Source organism: Phyllobates terribilis, unplaced genomic scaffold (genome assembly GCF_046119375.1).
Source record: "Phyllobates terribilis strain yellow unplaced genomic scaffold, ASM4611937v1 Scaffold_7__3_contigs__length_470593459, whole genome shotgun sequence".
Classification (NCBI taxonomy): Eukaryota; Metazoa; Chordata; class Amphibia; order Anura; family Dendrobatidae; genus Phyllobates; species Phyllobates terribilis.
In genome coordinates, this window is record NW_027362767.1 from 33,696,674 (window position 1) to 33,718,566 (window position 21,893).

General features: G+C 38.0%; 1 long non-coding RNA gene across 1 annotated transcript in view; it reads right to left on the reverse strand.

The window, feature by feature from the left end:
* Positions 1–2,654: 2,654 nt before the first annotated feature.
* LOC141153501 (uncharacterized) overlaps positions 2,655–21,893 on the reverse strand; it is a 534,371-nt gene continuing 515,132 nt past the window's right edge. The window contains exon 4 of the long non-coding RNA XR_012247312.1: positions 2,655–5,186. This is a non-coding gene — a long non-coding RNA (uncharacterized lncRNA). The remainder of the gene's footprint in view (positions 5,187–21,893) is intronic.

The window sequence follows — 21,893 nt, forward strand, 5'->3', positions numbered from 1 at the left end:
GGGCGAAAGAGTCTTAGTGGGCCCCTTTAACACATACCACGATTCATGATGCAGAGATACGGCGGAGAAATATATATATATATATATATATATAGTACAATGCAAAGATTTCACTTCTTACATTACACGAGTGATATCTATTGTAAATTCCACAATAGCTCAGAAACCGGTGAATCGCTCCGCACAGAATACTGGCCCCCATATAAGGCTCCATACGGAATACTGGCCCCCATATAACGCTCCATACAGAATACTGGCCCCCATATAACGCTCCATACAGAATACTGGCCCCCATATAACGCTCCATACAGGATACTGGAACCCATATAAGGCTCCATACGGAATACTGGCCCCCATATAAGGCCCCATACGGAATACTGGCCCCCATATAACGCTCCATACAGAATACTGGCCCCCATATAACGCTTCATACAGAATACTGGCCCCCATATAACGCTCCATACAGGATACTGGAACCCATATAAGGCTCCATACGGAATACTGGCCCCCATATAAGGCTCCATACGGAATACTGGCCCCCATATAAGGCCCCATACGGAATACTGGCCCCCATATAAGGCTCCATACGGAATACTGGCCCCCATATAACGCTTCATACGGAATACTGGCCCCCATATAAGGCCCCATACGGAATACTGGCCCCCATATAAGGCCCCATAAGGAATACTGGCCCCCATATAAGGCCCCATACGGAATACTGGCCCCCATATAAGGCTCCATGCGGAATACTGACCCCCATATAAGGCTCCATGCAGAATACTGGCCCCCATATAAGGCTCCATACGGAATACTGGCCCCCATATAAGGCTCCATACGGAATACTGGCCCCCATACAAGGCTCCATACGGAATACTGCCCCCATATAAGGCTCAATACGGAATACTGGCCCCCATATAAGGCCCCATACGGAATACTGGCCCCCATATAAGGCTCCATACAGAATACTGGCCTCCATATAAGGCTCCATACGGAATACTGGCCCCCATATAAGGCTCCATACAGAATACTGGCCCCCATATAACGCTCCATACAGGATACTGGTCCCCTTATAAAGCTCCATAAAGGATACTGGCCCCCATATAACGCTCCATACAGGATACTGGTCCCCTTATAAAGCTCCATACAGGATACTGGCCCCCATATAACTCTCCATACGGGATACCGGTCCCCTTATAACACTCCATACAGGATACCGGTCCCCTTATAACGCTCCATACAGGATACTGGCCCCCATATAATGCTGCATGCAGGCTGTTACCCCCCACATAATGCCCCATACAGGCTGTCCCCCCCTTATAATGCTTCATGCAGGCTGTTACCCCCCACATAATGCCCCATACAGCCCCCACCCTTATAATGCTCCATGCAGGCTGTCCCCCCCCCACATAATGCACTATGCAGGCTGCCTCCCCCCCTTATAATGCCCCATGCAGGCTGTTCCCCACCTTATAATGCCCCATGCAGGATGTCCCCCCTCTCTTTATAATGCCCCATGCAGGATGTCCCCCCCTCTCTTTATAATGCCCCATGCAGGATGTCCCCCCCTCTCTTTATAATGCCCCATGCCTCCATACATTAAAAAAAAAAAAAATCAAATACTCACCTCACTGCTCCTCACCTGCTGCAGCTGCTCGGGTCCGGACTCCAGCGTTGTCGGCGTCTTCCCGCTCAGCGCTCCCTGTGACGGCTCAGGGGAGGGCGCGGTGTAAAGACGTCACCGCACCCTCTGACCTGAGATGTCACAGGGAGCGCAGAGCAGGAAGACAGCGGATCTGCGGAGGCACGGGGAGAGGTAAGTATCCAGCTGCCGGGGCCCTGAGCAAGCGGCGGAGAAGGGCGGGCACTGACACCGCTCTCTTCCGCCCATAGCCCAGCGGGGTGCTCGACCGCCAGTGGGCCCCTCTGCCTGCTCAGGGCCCCGGCATTTGCCCCGGTGCGCCGGGTGCTGACGCCGGCCCTGCTGGAGGGGACAGAGGGGCCTGGAGGGGACAGGATGATCTGAAGGGAACAGAGAGATCTAGATTAGAATATACAGTTATAGAGGGGAGAAATATGTCTATAGGAAACTGAGACATGAGAGAGGGATTGGGAAAGGTCTAGAAGAGACAGAGTGTGGAGCTGACAGCGGGATCTAGAGGGGAAAGAGGTGTCTTAATTAAAACGTACAGGTCTGGAATGGAGTGGTGGGTCTGGAAGGACAAAGGTGTTTGGTTTCCTCTCCTTTTCTTATAGAAATCACCTCGCAATTTCTTGATTTTCCATGGGTTTTGGGCTTCAGATGTAGAAGTAAAAAATTTGGGATAAAAATAAAAAATGGTCCACTTGACAGATAAATCAGGGCTGTTGGATTTCATCATGTCCAGACTTGTCTCCTCTACTTTGTAACACGGGTACTTTAGGTGCAGCGACACAGAAACACAGAGCTGCCAATGCAGGGTTAATAAACAGGGGAGGTTTATGATAACAGGGTAAATCTCCACGCAGGGAGTAACAGGGGAAAATATGGAGCAAAACAAGGGAAGTAGCAGGTAAAAGTCTTTAACTGACAGTTCACAGTTTAACTAGATATAGCAGAGTCGAATCGATTGTAAACGACAGTTTTTACACTTAGCTGACTCTCTTCCTCCACAAGGCAGTTGCCAGCTGATGCCGGTGCTGATTTCTTCGGGCTTCCCTGCCCAAACAATGCTCCGTCTTCTGGCGGCAGCGGGCGGTCTCCTGTTTTACCCGCTGAGCCCCTAGTCCATAATGTGCTCGGTTCCACAGACCCTGCGTCTCTTCTCCCTCTAGTCGGCTGGACTCCTCCGGTCCACTGCACTCGGCTCTTGCTCCCAGTACTGGAGCCAAGAGCCTGGACCCTCTCACACTGCTCTCCTGAGCGGGACTCTGCTCTCCCTTTCCCACGCAAAAGTCCTCGTCTCTCCCTCTCACTAGCCACGCCACCAGTTTTCCGGTCACCTGACCTTCCAGTTCTCACTCTGGACACACCCCCAGCTTCCCAGTCACCTGACTCCTGTGCTGGAAGTCTGTCTTCCCCCTGCAACCAGAGGTATGGCCCCGGCAGTTCCGGGTCCCTTGTTCTGAAAGTACTTACACCCCGGTCTTCCCTCTTACAACTTTGCTGATAACAAATCTGTGTATCTGAGCTTTCGTTGAACTGAATGATTTTGCATGATCCTTCTGACTATATAATGTGTATGGGGTTGTCCTTGTCCCTAAAGATGTATTGGGTAAGCTGAATTTTAACGCGCCTCCTCATTCATAAGCCCCGGCAGGAGGAGTCTTGACGTAGTTGAGCCAGAGTGATTGTATGGTGCGCAGGTAAGTCAGGGAGAATAGCTGTTGGCCGGGGGGGCGATGGGTTGACGGTTCTCTAAAGAGTATGGGTATCTTAAGTGCAAAAACAGCCTGGAGGGAGGGGATGGGTGAACGAGGGAACGTTACATTGTTTACAGGGCCGTTTCAGCACAAAAACAGCAACCAGTCAAGGTATCAATGATTAGCTTTCCACTGTCTCATACAAGTTAGATAATTAAAGTTAACGAGTAATTACTCGGAATGACTTCACTGAAGGTTCGTTCTTTTGAGTAATGTCAGTAAATGTTATTTTAATGACCTGTTACATTTCCTATTTTAAAGATTTATTGGTTATACATTCGTCGGGAACAGACATGAAAACATCTCATTTCATTCTGGTTGTTATTGTTATCATTTCTCCGCTCTTTTTAATTTTATTTTATTATTTTTTTTTTTTCATTCTTTGCTTTTACCAAAAACACATTTTTCTTCTTCTTCACATCATCAAAAAATAATTGCAACAGTAACGGAATTACAAGAGACTTCTGACCTCGGTGCGAAACCTTTGCTTTTCAGGGTCAAGCTCTTTACGGTATTTATTATTACTTATGGTTGTTCTTATTGTTTTGCCTGCTAAAATCGGCAATTAAATATCTATTCCAGGAGCCCCCATTGAAGTCTCGGGGGGTGCAGAGATTCCTGACGATGGTACAAACCTTCTATTGCTTTATTCATCAACAGAATGGCGGAGGCCGGGAGATCAGGGGTCCACGCGCCATTGCATAACTTTACCACGTGATTTGCAAATTTACAGGTAGAGCAGTAGGAGAAAAGGAAATTATGGGGAGAATTTCTTTGACCTATCATTTTTTTTTTTTTACTTAAAATTTTTGGAAACTTTGGCAACACAATGGCGCAACTTTTTGCACAGTACCCTTAAAATTGGCAAAGCTGGGGCTGGATGGGAAGCGGCGGGGGACCTGATTCAGAGTAACGCACTCCTTGCCTAGAAAAGCGGACACCACCAACAGACAACAAGACCTAAGCAACGAGAAGTAAACTTTAATATCAGTATTTTCTCTGTTGCTTTTTAATAAAGATCATGATATGAAATAAATTAAAACCCTTGCCATTTCTTTTAAAACATGCAGCACAAAAAAAAACAGATTTAAGCAATATGTCATTTTCCGATAATCGCCTCTATATATTGCTGATCACATGGAATTTTATTGAAAGGAGTTGGATAAAAATTATTAGAAATGTTTCATTTTTTTTATTCAATTTTAGGTTTTCTACTAGGATACACTGCATATGCCAGTGCAGGGATAATAATGAATAATTAATAATCATAGTTAAGTTATGGAAACTGTGTATCGGTGAGTACAGGTAATACAATGTTTCAAGTTATTTCAGTTTTGGTTCTTTTTCCACATTCTTATTATTTTTAAGCCCATTTTAAAAAAATATAGGAAAAATATACACGAGCCAGAGAAAAGAAGTTAATGGAAATAAATATTAAAATTAACTTTGTGTGTCTGCATAACCAGATCTAGTATCGTTCAGTCCAATTGTTAGTTTTCTGATCTGGGCCCGAGTTTGTCTGGCAGAGACTGATAGTGAGTATATTAATCTCAGCACCGCTATAAATCTTTAAGCTGGATGTATCCTCTTCAGAATGTGACAGGAATGCAGCGGCCTGAATTCTCTTCTTCTGCTGCCGATGGGTTTCTAGAACTTTTTTAAAACTGATTTAATCTTTCTTTCCAGTCTTTTTTTTTTTCCCCATAAAAAAATTACAACACAGAGGAAAGATTAAAAGACAGCTCCCATCAATTGTGATCATTGTTTATGTCCCGGCCATCTATTATCTAGAAATGTAAATAATAATAATAATAATTAAAAAAATGAAAAATGTTATTTTTCGGGGTGTTATATCATCAGTCACATTGATTGAGAAAAATAGTCAAGTCATAATAATAGTATAAAGCAAAAACTGAAAAAAAAAAAAAAAGTTGAAAGTGATCTACCGATCTACTATTGTAACAAGGAAACCTGGGATGACATCATCACATTCTTACTTGAATGGGGTAGAAATGAGGAAAAGGAAAAATTTATTAAAAACTAAAAAAAAAAAATTATAAAAAAAGAAAACAACAAAAACATGTAAATAATACTGCTAAGCAAATCTTTTGAAATTCGAATTTGCCATCTTCGACAAATTTTGCCAGGAAATTTATTTTGCAACTAATGGTTTCAATGCAAATTAAAACTTCTCCAAAGCCTTCAAGTGCCCTGAAAAAAAGGCTTGTCCTAAAACCACAATGATCGAGCAAGCAGCCAGATATGTGTGCCTCCCTGGAAACAGTGACTCTCCTTCCTCAAAGATACAGTGACTCTCCTATCTGTCTCTTCCTATATATTAAATATATTCCCATTTTCTTACACTCTAACTTTCTTCACTATTTTGCTGTCTCACATTATCTGTAATGTTTAATTAAGTGTTTCATGGCTTTCTCTACCTATCTCTAAGTTAAAAGCTGTGATATCGTCGTACTATCCAAATTCACTGCAAATAAAGCTGCTTCATTCCCTGCCTCAGCTTTTATAAAGGCTTTGCAATACTATTAAATGTGATGTGATGAAAAGAATTATAGCGAAGCCCACACAGCCATTTCCATAATCAAGTGATACTTTTCTGGCTGAAACAATCTTCTAATATATATATAAAATGAAGGCGACAATTTTAGGAAATTTGTGCAAAGTGAATAGTGTTATCTTCTATTCGCCGTAGTTTCAACTCGCTAACAAAAGTCCTAAAAATTGGTTATGAATTGAATTTGCAACAAATTACTCAACTGTAATAAATATGTATAGAAATTTACAGACACATAGGTAGAAAAAAAGAGAGGGAGGAAAAAAGGAAGGACGGAAGGAAGTAAAAAGGAGGGAATGGAAACGGAAGGAAGGAAGGAAGAAAGAAAAGGAGAAAAGGAAGGAAGAATGAAAGGAGAAAAAGAAGGAAAAAGAAGGAAGGGAAGAAGGAAGGAAAGCAGGAAAGAAGGAAGAAAGGAATGAAGGAGAAAAGGAAAGAAAGAAGGGAAGAACGAAGGGAGGGAGGAAGGGAAGAAGGAAGGAAGAAAGGAGGGAAAGAAGGAAGAAAGGAAAGGAAGAATAAAAGAAAAATATCCTGAAAAAGGAAAGAAGAAAAAAGAAAGAAAGTAAAACAGAAAGAAGTGAATAAAAAATAGAAATATAAAAATAGAAATCTTATTCCTTCTCAATAATAAATGGCATGTTCTTGAGAAAAAATAAAAAATATTGAACATTTCCTTTAAATACCAAGTACAGATAGAAACTACCATGTAATTTATGTAATACATTAAAAACAATTTAAAGACCTTTAGCCAGAAGCTTCGCTGGACAAAGAGCTAACATCTAAAAGAGAATGATAAATAATTCACATTTGTTATTAGCATTTACAAAGTATATAGTATATAGGATATCTGCAGAGCTGTTAACATGCGCAGCCCAGCTAATGGCAAGAGAGAACATTGTGTCTATAGATAAAGTATTGGCATATTCTTGTACATAGGAGCAGTATTATAGTAGTTATATTCTTGTACATAGGGGCAGTATTATAGTAGTTATTTTCTTGTACATAGGGGGCAGTATTATAGTAGTTATATTCTTGTACATAGGAGCAGTATTATAGTAGTTATATTCATGTACATAGGGGGCAGTATTATAGTAGTTATATTCTTGTACATAGGGGACAGTATTATAGTAGTTATATTCTTGTACATAGGGGCAGTATTATTGTAGTTATATTCTTGCACAAAGGGGCAGTATTATAGTAGTTATATTCTTGTACATAGCAGCAGTATTATAGTAGTTATATTCTTGTACATAGGGGGCAGTATTATAGTAGTTATATTCTTGTACATAGGAGCAGTATAATAGTAGTTATATTCTTGTACATAGGGGGCAGTATTATAGTAGTTATATTCTTGTACATAGGAGCAGTATTATAGTAGTTATATTCTTGAACATAGGGGGCAGTATTATAGTAGTTATATTCTTGTACATAGGAGCAGTATTATAGTAGTTATATTCTTGTACATAGGAGCAGTATTATAGTAGTTATATTCTTGTACATAGGGGGCAGTATTATAGTAGTTATATTCTTGTACATAGGAGCAGTATTATAGTAGTTATATTCTTGTACATAGCAGCAGCATTATAGTAGTTATATTCTTGTACATAGGAGCAGTATTATAGTAGTTATATTCTTGTACATAGGGGGCAGTATTATAGTAGTTATATTCTTGTACATAGGGGGCAGTATTATAGTAGTTATATTCTTGTACATAGGGAGCAGTATTATAGTAGTTATATTCCTGTACATAGGGAGCAGTATTATAGTAGTTATATTCTTGTACATAGGGGCAGTATTATAGTAGTTATATTCTTGTACATAGGGGCAGTATTATAGTAGTTATATTCTTGTACATAGGGGCAGTATTATAGTAGTTATATTCTTGTACATAAGGGGCAGTATTATAGTAGTTATATTCTTGTACATAGGGGGCAGTATTATAGTAGTTATGTTCTTGTACATGGGGGGCAGTATTATAGTAGCTATATTCTTGTACATAGTAGCAGTAATATAGTAGTTATATTCTTGTGCATAGGAGCAGTATTATAGTAGTTATATTCTTGTACAAATGAGCAGTATTATAGTAGTTATATTCTTGTACATAGGAGCAGTATTATAGTAGTTATATTCTTGTACATAGGAGTAGTATTATAGTAGTTATATTCTTGTACATAGGGGCAGTATTATAGTAGATATATTCTTGTACATAAGGGCAGTATTTATAGTAGTTATATTCTTGTACATAGGGGCAGTATTATAGTAGTTATATTCTTGTACATAGCGGACAGTATTATAGTAGTTATATTTTTGTACATAGGAGCTGTATTATAATAGTTATATTCTTGCACATAGGGGCAGTATTTATAGTAGTTATATTCTTGTACATAGGAGCAGTATTATAGTAGTTATATTCTTGTACATAGCGGACAGTATTATAGTAGTTATATTTTTGTACATAGGAGCTATATTATAATAGTTATATTCTTGTACATAGGGGCAGTATTATAGTAGTTATATTCTTGTACATAGGGGCAGTATTATAGTAGTTATATTCTTGTTCTAGGAGCAGTATTATAGTAAATATATTCTGGTACATAGGAGCAGTATTATACTAGTTATATTCTTGTACATAGGAGCAGTATTATAGTAGTTATATTCTTGTACATAGGAGCAGTATTTTAGTAGTTATATTCTTGTACATAGGAACAGTATTATAGTAGTTATATTCTTGTATATAGGAGGAGTATTATAGTAGCTATATCCTTGTACATAGGGGCAGTATTATAGTAGTTATATTCTTGTACATAGCGGACAGTATTATAGTAGTTATTTTCTTGTACATAGGGGCAGTATTATAGAAGATATATTCTTGTACATAGGGGGCAGAATTATAGTAGATATATTCTTGTACATAGGGGGCAGTATTATAGTAGATATATTCTTGTACATAGGAGCAGTATTTATAGTAGTTACATTCTTGTACATAGGGGCAATAGTATAGTAGTTATATTCTTGTACATATGGGCAGTATTATAGTAGTTATATTCTTGTACATAGGGGGCAGTAGTATAGTAGTTATATTCTTGTACATAGGAGTAGTATTATAGTAGTTATATTCTTGTACATAGGGGCAGTATTATAGTAGATATATTCTTGTACATAGGGGCAGTATTTATAGTAGTTATATTCTTGTACATAGGGGCAGTATTATAGTAGTTATATTCTTGTACATAGGGGGCAGTATTATAGTAGTTATATCCTTGTACATAGGAGCAGTATTATAGTAAATATATTCTTGTACATAGGAGCAGTATTATAGTAGCTATATCCTTGTACATAGGGGGCAGTATTATAGTAGATATATTCTTGTACATAGGAGCAGTATTATAGTAAATATATTCTGGTACATAGGAGGAGTATTATAGTAGCTATATCCTTGTACATAGGGGCAGTATTATAGTAGTTATATTCTTGTACATAGGGGCAGTATTATAGAAGATATATTCTTGTACATAGGGGGCAGTATTATAGTAGATATATTCTTGTACATAGGGGGCAGTATTATAGTAGATATATTCTTGTACATAGGAGCAGTATTTATAGTAGTTACATTCTTGTACATAGGGGCAATAGTATAGTAGTTATATTCTTGTACATAGGGGCAGTATTATAGTAGTTATATTCTTGTACATAGGGGGCAGTAGTATAGTAGTTATATTCTTGTACATAGGAGTAGTATTATAGTAGTTATATTCTTGTACATAGGGGCAGTATTATAGTAGATATATTCTTGTACATAGGGACAGTATTTATAGTAGTTATATTCTTGTACATAGGGGCAGTATTATAGTAGTTATATTCTTGTACATCAGGGGCAGTATTATATTAGTTATATCCTTGTACATAGGAGCAGTATTATAGTAAATATATTCCTCTACATAGGAGCAGTATTATAGTAGCTATATCCTTGTACATAGGGGGCAGTATTATAGTAGATATATTCTTGTACATAGGAGCAGTATTATAGTAGTTATATTCTTGTACATAGGGGCAGTATTCATAGTAGTTATATTCTTGTACATAGGAGCAGTATTATAGTAGTTACAGTTATATGAAAAAGTTTGGGCACTCCTATTAATCTTAAGCTTATTGTTTTATAAAAATTGGTGTTTTGCAACAGCTATTTCAGTTTGATATATGTAATAACTGTTGGACATAGTAATGTTTCTGCCTTGAAATGAGGTTTATTGTACTAACAGAAAATGTTCAATCTGCATTCAAACAAAATTTGACAGGTGCATAAGTATGGGCACCTCACCAGAAAAGTGACATTAATATTTAGTAGATCCTCCTTTTGCAAAAATAACAGCCTCTAGTCACTTCCTGTAGCTTTTAATGAGTTCCTGGATCCTGGATGAAGGTATTTTTGACCATTCCTCTTTACAAAACAATTCCAGTTCAGTTAAGTTTGATGGTCGCCGAGCATGGACAGCCCTCTTCAAATGATCCCACAGATGTTCAATGATATTCAGGTCTGGCGACTGGGATGGCCATTCCAGAACATTGTAATTGTTCCTCTGCATCAATGCCTGAGTAGATTTGGAGCAGTGTTTTGGATCATTGTCTTGCTGAAAGATCCATCCCCTGCGTAACTTCAACTTTAACACTGATTCTTGAACATTATTGTCAAGAATCTGCTGATACTGAGTGGAATCCATGCGTCCCTCAACTTTAACAAGATTCCCGGTGCCGGCATTGGCCACACAGCCCCAAAGCATGATGGAATCTCCACCAAATTTTACTGTGGGTAGCAAGTGTTTTTCTTGGAATGCTGTGTTTTTTTGCCGCCATGCATAACGCCTTTTTGTATGACCAAACAACTCAATCTTGGTTTCATCAGTCCACAGGACCTTCTTCCAAAAATAAATTGGCTTCTCCAATTGTGCTTTTGCATACCTCAGCCGACTCTGTTTGTGGCATGCTTGCAGAAACCGCTTCTTTCGCATCACTCTCCCATACAGCTTCTCCTTGTGCAAAGTGCGTTGTATAGTTGACCGATGCACAGTGACACCATCTGCAGAAAGTTGATGCTGCAGCTCTCTGGAGGTGGTCTGAGGATTGTCCTTGACTGATCTCACCATTCTTCTTCTCTGCCTTTCTGATGTTTTTCTTGGCCTGCCACTTCTAGCCTTAACAAGAACTGTCCCTGTGTTCTTCCATTTCCTTACTATGTTCCTCACAGTGGAAACTGACAGGTTAAATCTCTGAGACAGCTTTTTGTATCCTTCCCCTGAATAACTATGTTGAATAATCTTTGTTTTCAGATCATTTGACAGTTGTTTTGAGGAGCCCATGATGCCATTCTTCAGAGGAGATTCAAACAGGAGAACAACTTGCAAGTGACCACTTTAAGTAGCTTTTCTCATGATTGCATACACCTGGCTATGAAGTTCAAAGCTCAATGAGGTTAAAAAACCCAAAAAAGTGCTTTAGTAAGTGAGTAAAAAGTAGGTAGGAATATTTAAAACAAGAAAATGAAAAGGGTGCCCATACTTATGCACCTGTCAAATATTGTTTGAATGCAGATTGCACATTTTCAGCTAGTACAATAAACCTCATTTCAAGGCAGAAACATTACTGTGTCCAACAGTTATTACATATATCAAACTGAAATAGCTGTTGCAAAAACACCAATTTTTATAAAACATTAAGCTTAAGATTAATAGGGGTGCCCAAACTTTTTCATATAACTGTATATTCTTGTACATAGGGGCAGTATTATAGTTGTTATATTCTTGTACATAGGAGTAGTATTATAGTAGTTATATCCTTGTACATAGGAGTAGTATTGTAGTAGAGAAAAGCAAAAAGAATATTATTATATAAGAAGAAATGTGTGCTATTAACAATAATAGTAATAATTACAACAACGTGTATATTATAGTAGTTATATTCTTGTACATAAGGACAGTATTATAGTAGTTATATTCTTGTACATAGGAGCAGTATTATATTAGTTATATTCTTGTACATAGGAGCAGTATTATAGAAGTTATATTCTTGTACATAGGAGCAGTATTATAGTAGTTATATTCTTGTACATAGGAGCAGTGTTATAGTAGTTATATTCTTGTACATATGAGCAGTATTATAGTAGTTATATTCTTGTACATAGGAGCAGTATTATAGTAGTTATATTCTTGTATATAGGAGCAGAATTATAGTAGTTATATTCTTGTACATGGGGCAGTATTATAGTAGTTATATTCTTGTACATAGGGGCAGTATTCATAGTAGTTATATTCTTGTACATAGGAGCAGTATTATAGTAGTTATATTCTTGTACATAGGGGCAGTATTATAGTAGTTATATTCTTGTACATTATGGCAGTAGTATAGTTGTTATATTCTTGTACATAGGAGCAGTATTATAGTAGTTATATTCTTGTACATTGGGGCAGTATTATAGTAGTTATATTCTTGTACATAGGGGCAGTATTATAATAGTTATATTCTTGTACATAGGGGCAGTATTATAGTAGTTATATTCTTGTACTTACGAGCAGTATTATAATAGTTATATTCTTGTACATAGGGGCAGTATTATAGAAGATATATTCTTGTACATAGGGGCAGTATTTATAGTAGTTATATTCTTGTACATAGGGGCAGTATTATAGTAGTTATATTCTTGTACATAGGAGGCAGTATTATAGTAGTTATATCCTTGTACATAGGAGCAGTATTATAGTAAATATATTCTTGTACATAGGAGCAGTATTATAGTAGTTATATTCTTGTACATAGGGGCAGTATTCATAGTAGTTATATTCTTGTACATAGGAGCAGTATTATAGTAGTTATATTCTTGTACATAGGGGCAGTATTATAGTAGTTATATTCTTGTACATTATGGCAGTAGTATAGTTGTTATATTCTTGTACATAGGAGTAGTATTATAGTAGTTATATCCTTGTATGTAGGAGTAGTATTGTAGTAGTTATATTCTTGTACATTGGGGCAGAATTATAGTAGTTATATTCTTGTACATAGGGGCAGTATTATAGTAGTTATATTCTTGTACATAGGAGCAGTATTATAGTAGTTATATTCTTGTACATTGGGGCAGTATTATAGCAGTTATATTCTTGTACATAGGGGCAGTATTATAATAGTTATATTCTTGTACATAGGGGCAGTATTATAGTAATTATATTCTTGTACATATGAGCAGTATTATAGTAATTATATTCTTGTACATAGGGGCAGCATTATAGTAGTTATATTCTTGTACATAGGGGCAGTATTATAGTAGTTATATTCTTATACATAGGGTACAGTATTATAGTAGTTATATTCTTGTAAATAGGGGCAGTATTATAGTAGTTATATTCTTATACATAGGGGACAGTATTATAGTAGTTATATTCTTGTATATAGGGGCAGTATTATATTAGTTATATTCTTATACATAGGGGACAGTATTATAGTAGTTATATTCTTGTACATAGGGGCAGTATTATAGTAGTTATATTCTTGTACATAGGGGGCAGTATTACAGTAGAAATTTTCTTGCTCATAGGGGCAGTATTATAGTAGTTATATTCTTGTACATAGGGGCAGTATTATAGTAGTTATATTCTTCTATATAGGGGCAGTATTATAGTAGTTATATTCTTTTACATAGGGGCAGTATTATAGTAGCTATATTCCTGCACATAGGGGCAGTATTATAGTAGTTATATTCTTGTACATAGGGGGCAGTATTATAGTAGTTATATTCTTGTATATAGGGGGCAGTATTATAGTAGTTATATTCTTGTACATATTAGCAGTATTATAGTAGTTATATTCTTGTGCATAGGGCGGAGTTTTATAGTAGTTATATCCTTGTACATATGAGCAGTATTATAGTAAATATATTCTGGTACATAGGAGCAGTATTATAGTAGTTATATTCTTGAACATAGGAGCAGTATTATAGTAGTTATATTCTTGTATATAGGGGGCAGTATTATAGTAGTTATATTCTTGTACATAGGGGCAGTATTATAGTAGTTATATTCTTGTACATAGGGGGCAGTATTATAGTAGTTATATTATTGTACATAGGGGCAGTATTATAGTAGTTATATTTTTGTACATGGGGGCAGTATTATAGTAGTTATATTCTTCTATATAGGGGCAGTATTATAGTAGTTATATTCTTGTACATAGGGGCAGTATTATAGTAGCTATATTCCTGCACATAGGGGCAGTATTATAGTAGTTATATTCTTGTACATAGGGGGCAGTATTATAGTAGTTATATTCTTGTACATAGGGGGCAGTATTATAGTAGTTATATTCTTGTACATAGTAGCAGTATTATAGTAGTTATATTCTTGTGCATAGGGGGGAGTTTTATAGTAGTTATATCCTTGTACATATGAGCAGTATTATAGTAAATATATTCTGGTACATGGAGCAGTATTATAGTAGTTATATTCTTGAACATAGGAGCAGTATTATAGTAGTTATATTCTTGTATATAGGGGGCAGTATTATAGTAGTTATATTCTTGTACATAGGGGTAGTATTATAGTAGTTATATTCTTGTACATAGGGGGCAGTATTATAGTAGTTATATTATTGTACATAGGGGCAGTATTATAGTAGTTATATTCTTGTACATAGGGGCAGTATCATATTAGTTATATTCTTGTACATTGGGGGCAGCATTATAGTAGATATATTCTTGTACATAGGAGCAGTATTTATTGTAGTTATATTCTTGTACATAGGGGCAGTATTTATAGTAGTTATATTCTTGTATGCAGGAGCAGTATTATAGTAGTTATATTCTTGTACATAGGAGCCGTATTATAGTAGTTATATTCTTGTACATAGGGGCAGTATTATAGTAGGTATATTCTTGTACATAGGGGGCAGTATTATAGTAGTTATATCCTTGTACATAGGAGCAATATTAAAGTAAATATATTCTTGTACATAGAAGCAGTATTATAGTAGTTATATTCTTGTACATAGGAGCAGTATTATAGTAGTTATATTCTTGTATATCGGAGCAGTATTATTGTAGTTATATTCTTGTACATAGGGGGGAGTTTTATAGTAGTTATATCCTTGTACATAGGAGCAGTATTATATTAAATATATTCTGGTACAAAGGAGCAGTATTATAGTAGTTATATTCTTGAACATAGGAGCAGTATTATAGTAGTTATATTCTTGTACATAGGGGCAGTATTATAGTAGATATATTCTTGTACATAGGGGGCAGTATTATAGTAGTTATATTATTGTACATAGGGGCAGTATTATAGTAGTTATATTCTTGTACATAGGGGGCAGTATTATAGTAGGTTATATTCTTGTACATAGGAACAGTATTAGAGTAAATATATTCTGGTACATAGGAGCAGTATTATAGTAGTTATATTCTTGTACATAGGAGCAGTATTATAGTAGTTATATTCTTGTATATAGGGGGCAATATTATAGTAGTTATATTCTAGTACATAGGGGGCAGTATTATAGTAGTTATATTCTAGTACATAGGGGGCAGTATTATAGTAGTTATATTCTTGTACATAGGAGCAGTATAATAGTAAATATATTCTGGTACATAGGAGCAGTATTATAGTTGTTATTTTCTTGTACATTGGAGCAGTATTATAGTAGTTATATTCTTGTACATAGTAGCAGTATTATAGTAGTTATATTCTTGTACATAGGAGCAGTATTATAGTAGTTATATTCTTGTACATAGGAGCAGTATTATAGTAAATATATTCTGGTACATAGGAGGAGTATTATAGTAGTTATATCCTTGTACTTAGGGGGAAGTATTATAGTAGTTATATTCTTGTACATAGGAGCAGTATTATAGTAGTTATATTCTTGTACATAGGGGCAGTATTATAGTATATATATTCTTGTACATAGGGGGCAGTATTATAGTAGATATATTCTTGTAAATAGGGGGCAGTATTATAGTAGATATATTCTTGTACATAGGAGCATTATTTATAGTAGTTATATTCTTGTACATAGGGGCAGTATTTATAGTAGGTATATTCTTGTACGCAGGAGCAGTATTATAGTAGTTATATTCTTGTACATAGGAGCAGTATTATAGGAGTTATATTCTTGAACATAGGGGCAGTATTATAGTAGTTATATTCTTGTACATAGGGGGCAGTATTATAGTAGTTATATCCTTGTACATAGGAGCAGTATTATAGTAAATATATTCTTGTACATAGGAGCAGTATTATAGTAGTTATTTTCTTGTACATAGGAGCAGTATTATAGTAGTTATATTCTTGTACATCGGAGCAGTATTATAGTAGTTATATTCTTGTACATAGGGGCAGTATTCACAGTAGTTATATTCTTGTAAGTAGGAGCAGTATTATAGTAGTTATATTCTTGTACATAGGGGTTGTATTATAGTAGTTATATTCTTGTACATAGGGGCAATAGTATAATAGTTATATTCTTGTACATAGGAGTAGTATTATAGTAGTTATATTTTTTTACATAGGGGGCAGTAGTATAGTAGTTATATTCTTATACATAGGAGTAGTATTATAGTAGTTATATTCTTGTACATAGGGGCAGTATTATAGTAGTTATATACTTGTACATAGGTGCAGTATTATAGTAGTTATATTCTTATACATAGGGGACAGTATTATAGTAGTTATATTCTTGTATATAGGGGCAGTATTATAGCAGTTATATTCTTATACATAGGGGACAGTATTATAGTAGTTATATTCTTGTATATAGGGGTAATATTATAGTAGTTATATTCTTATACATAGGGGACAGTATTATAGTAGTTATATTCATGTACATAGTGGCAGTATTATATTAGTTATATTCTTATACATAGAGGGCAGTATTATAGTAGTTATATTCTTGTACATAGGAGCAGTATTATAGTAGTTATATTCTTGTACATAGGAGCAGTATTATAGTAGTTATATTCTTGTACATAGGAGCAGTATTATAGTAGTTATATTCTTGTATATAGGAGCAGTATTATAGTAGTTATATTCGTTTACATATTGGGCAGTATTATAGTAGTTATATTCTTGTACATAGGAGCAGTATTATAGTAGTTGTATTCTTGTACATAGGATCAGATTTATAGTAGTTATATTCTTGTACATAGGGGCAGTATTATAGTAGTTATATTCTTGTACATATGGGCAGTATTATAGTAGTTATATGCTTGTACATAGTGGTCAGTATTATAGTAGTTATATTCTTGTACATAGGGCAGTATTATAGTAGTTATATTCTTGTACATAGGGGCAGTATTATAGTAGTTATATTCTTGTACATAGGGGCAGTATTATAGTAGTAATATTCTTGTACATAGGGGCAGTATTATAGTAGTTATATTCTTGCACATAGGGGCAGTATTATAGTAGTTATATTCTTGTACATAGGGGGGCAGTTTTATATTAGTTATATTACTGTGCATAGGAGCAGTATTATAGTAGTTATATTCTTGTACATAGGGGGGCAGTATTATAGTAGTTATATTCTTGTACATAGGAGCAGTATTATAGTAGTTATATTCTTGTGCATAGGAGCAGTATTATAGTAGTTATATTCTTGTACATAGGAGCAGTATTATAGTAGTTATATTCTTGTATATAGGAGCAGTATTATAGTAGTTATATTCGTTTACATAGGGGGCAGTATTATAGTAGTTATATTCTTGTACATAGGAGCAGTATTATAGTAGTTATATTCTTGTACATAGGATCAGATTTATAGTAGTTATATTCTTGTACATAGGGGCAGTATTATAGTAGTTATATTTTTGTACATATGGGCAGTATTATAGTAGTTATATGCTTGTACATAGTGGGCAGTATTATAGTAGTTATATTCTTGTACATAGGGCAGTATTATAGTAGTTATATTCTTGTACATAGGGGCAGTATTATAGTAGTTATATTCTTGTACATAGGGGCAGTATTACAGTAGTAATATTCTTGTACATAGGGGCAGTATTATAGTAGTTATTTTCTTGTACATAGGGGCAGTATTATAGTAGTTATATTCTTGTACATAGGGGGCAGTATTATAGTAGTTATATTCTTGTACATAGGGGGGCAGTATTATATTAGTTATATTATTGTACTTAGGAGCAGTATTATAGTAGTTATATTCTTGTTAGTGTTGAGCATTCCGATACTGAAATATCGGGTATCGGCCGATATTCGCGGTATCGGAATTCCGATACTTAATTCCGATACTTTTGCAATATCGTATACCGGAATCGGAAGTTCCCATAATGCAATGAGCCATTTTCATTTTATTCAGCCAATGAGGATCCTAAGAAGTGTGGGCACATCCTGTTAGGCATGTAGGCATCTTAACTAATGGCATGGCTGTGATTGGCTGCTGAAATGATGTCATGATGCACTATAAAAGCCGCTGCCGCCATTTTGAGCTCACTCTGCTGTGAATTCAGTTAGGGATAGGACGCTGTTGTTCTGAGGGACAGTTTTAGCTACCTATTTGCTCTATACTGCTTTACCCAAGCTACTTTATAAATCGCTGTGCCTTGCAGCGCTAGTGCACAGTTCCCTGTGCTGTTCACCGCTTTCTGCAAGGTCTCTGTGTGTGAGTGCAGCTCACCCTGTAGTGTGTGCTTCAGCCACGTCTGGTTGTAGTGCACTCAGTGTGTGTCACTGCCTCATACATTGTCCTTTTTTGCCAATTCATAATTTTTCCTGATATCTCCTATTAGTGTGGTGGTTCCATCCGTATTCAGCTAAATTGGTTCCAAACACACTATATAGGAGTAGATAGAGAAATTTTTTTGGTCTTGCAGCGCTAGTGCACAGTGCTCTGCATCTGCACTGTTCACCGCTGTTTGCAAGGTCTGGTGTGTGAGTGCAGCTCACCCTGTAGTGTGTGCTTCAGCCACGTCTGCTTGTAGTGCACTCAGTGTGTGTCACTGCCTCATACATTGTCATTTTTTGCCAATTCATAATTTTTCCTGATTTCTCCTATTAGTGTGGTGGTTCCATCCGTATTCAGCTAAATTGATTCCAAACACACTATATAGAAGTAGATAGAGGAGCCTTTCTGCAGCATTGGGCCCTGCAGCCCCAGCCAGATTAGTATTAGCCTATTTTTTGCAGCCTCATCTATTGCATTGTAGGTTACCTTCCTACATTGTAATAGCTACAAAAAGTTTGTGATACTATCGTTATTACATCTTCAGGCACATCCAGTGTCTTTTTGTGACAAAAAAAAACCTAAATAAAGTTCACCAAACACTCCACTTTACAGTTGTCTAGGCCACATTAGCTCATATTAAAGTCTAGTCCACACTTTATAAAATTAGTGTTTCTTATACCTGTTAGCAGCTGTTCAGGAATAAGCACACTAAGCCCTTAGTACTTTTCTGCCTATCTTTATCAGTCTACCAAGATGAAGAAGGCAGGGAGTAAGGCATGTGGTCGTGGGCGTAGGCGTGGAGTTTCTGCAGGGAGAGGACGTGAGGATTCTGTGCCTGCAGGGAGAGGACGTGGGGATTCTGTGCCTGCTGCGGGCACCAGTGACTCAGCATCCCCCAGTTTTACCAGGGAACAGTCCTTTATGAGCAGCTTTGTAGGAGCTAGCCGTACCCCACTGCTGCGCGAGGACCAAATTGAAGCCGTTGTCGGATGGATGGCAGCTAACGCATCGACTTCAATTAGTTCCAGATCCTCTCAGGTCCTGAGCACTGAAGAGCACCCATCTGTCTCTTCACCACCTGCCAAATTACCCAGGCAGTCAGAGAGCCCTGGACAGGAGCCATCTCTACTTCTGTTCTCTGAATCTCTTTGCTTGGAAAGACGGGGCCAGCCAAGTAGAATTCTAGAATTTGAAGAAGAGGTAGTATGCAGTGATGCGCAACCGTTTTGTCTCTCTGAATCTGAAGAGGCGGGTGGGCCAGTGCCTATGGTCAGCAGCACACCTCAGTACGCATCTGATGATGAGACTCAGGTGCCACTTTCTGGTGCGTACTGTGCTGTCGAGACTACCCAGGAGAAGCAGTTGTTTGAAGAGGGTGGTGTAGATGATGAGGTCCTTGACCCATCATGGCGTGAGGGACAGGAAGGTGGTGGGAGCAGCTCTGAGGAAGAGATTCCCCGAACGGCCCAAAAAGGAGGAAGAGGGAGGGGGCAGACTTGGTTGCCTGTAGCCTCCACTTCGGCACCCATTAGGAGCATGGCTCTTCCAAAATCCAAAGCGGGCGCTCCCAAGACTTGCAGTGCCTGGTCCTTTTTTGACACAGTTGCAGATGACATTTGCTTTGTCAAATGCAAGCTGTGTAATCAGAAGGTGAAAAGAGGGAAAAGTGTCAGCAACCTCAATACCACAAATATGTGGAAACATGTGCGGACCAAGCACGTGGTGGAGTTACAAAAACACACTGAAGACCTAGGCCAACCTACAGCGCCACCTACCACCTCTTCAGCTCGTGTTGTAGCCTCTTCCTCCAGCTCACACACAGCTGGTTCGGCTTCCTCACAGGATCGCCATGGAAGAATCTCTGGCACTGTTGTACAGAGACACAGTGTAATTCCACCCACAGCACCACTTTCCCAGTCATCCTCACACTCCCAGGCCAGTCTACAGCCATCGTTAGCACAGGCATGGGAGAAAAGGCGCCCATACTCGGCAAACCACCTCTGAGCACAGGCTCTGAATGCTGGCATTGCTAAACTACTGGCCCTTGAAATGCTATCATTCAGGCTGGTGGAGACTGACACATTCCGTAACTTTATGGCATTGGCAGTCCCACAATACAACGTGCCCAGCCGCTTTTATTTCAGCAGGCAAGCCGTCCCTGCCCTGCAACATCATGTGGAGGGAAAAATTAAACATGCGCTACAAAACGCCGTCAGTAGCAAGGTCCACCTGACCACTGATGCGTGGACCAGTAAGCATGGACAGGGACGATACCTTTCCCTCACTTCCCATTGGGTAAATGTTGTGGAGCCGGGTACAAATCTTGAGAGTGGCGCTGTACGTGTTCTGCCAACTCCAAGGATTGCAGGAATCCAGTCTGTACTCATTGACTCCTCCTCATACTCCAGTTCCTCTGAATCAGCGCTGCAGGAGCCGTCACGGTCTACCTCCACATCGACCCGTGAACGGTTACCTGTTATGATGACCGATATGAGCACAGCCGTGGCCAAACGTCAACAGGCCGTATTAAAATTAATTTCTTTGGGGAATCGAAGCCACACAGTGCAGGAGCTCTGGAATGCCATCAAGCAGCAGAGCGACGTGTGGTTTGTGCCAGCGAATCTCCAGCCAGGCATGGTAGTGTGTGACAATGGCCGAAATCTGGTGGCAGCTCTGGGCCTAGGCAACCTCACTCACATCCCATGTCTGGCACATGTGCTCAACTTGGTCGTGCAGAGTTTTTTGAGGGACTATCCGGATCTTGATGCACTGCTTCACAAGGTCCGCATAGAGTGCGCTCACTTGCGGCGTTCCAGCAATGCAAGATCATGCATTGCAGCTCTGCAGCGCCGATTACGTCTTCCGGAACATCGCATCATATGTGACCTACCCACCAGGTGGAATTCAGCGTTACATATGTTGGAGAGGTTGTGTGAGCAGCAGGCAGCAGTAATGGAGTACCAGCTGCATCAGGCGCAAACAAGTCGCAGTGCGCGCCGTTCACACTTCACCACCACTGAGTGGGCCTCTATGAAGAACATTTGCCACGTTTTGCGTGCCTTCGATTATTCCACGCGGATGGCGAGTGCAGATGATGCACTAGTCAGCATGACTATCCCCCTTATCTGCCTGCTTGAAAAAACACTGCAAGCACTAAGGGACGAGGTTTTGGAAGAGGTGGAGGATGAGGAGTCACAAATGC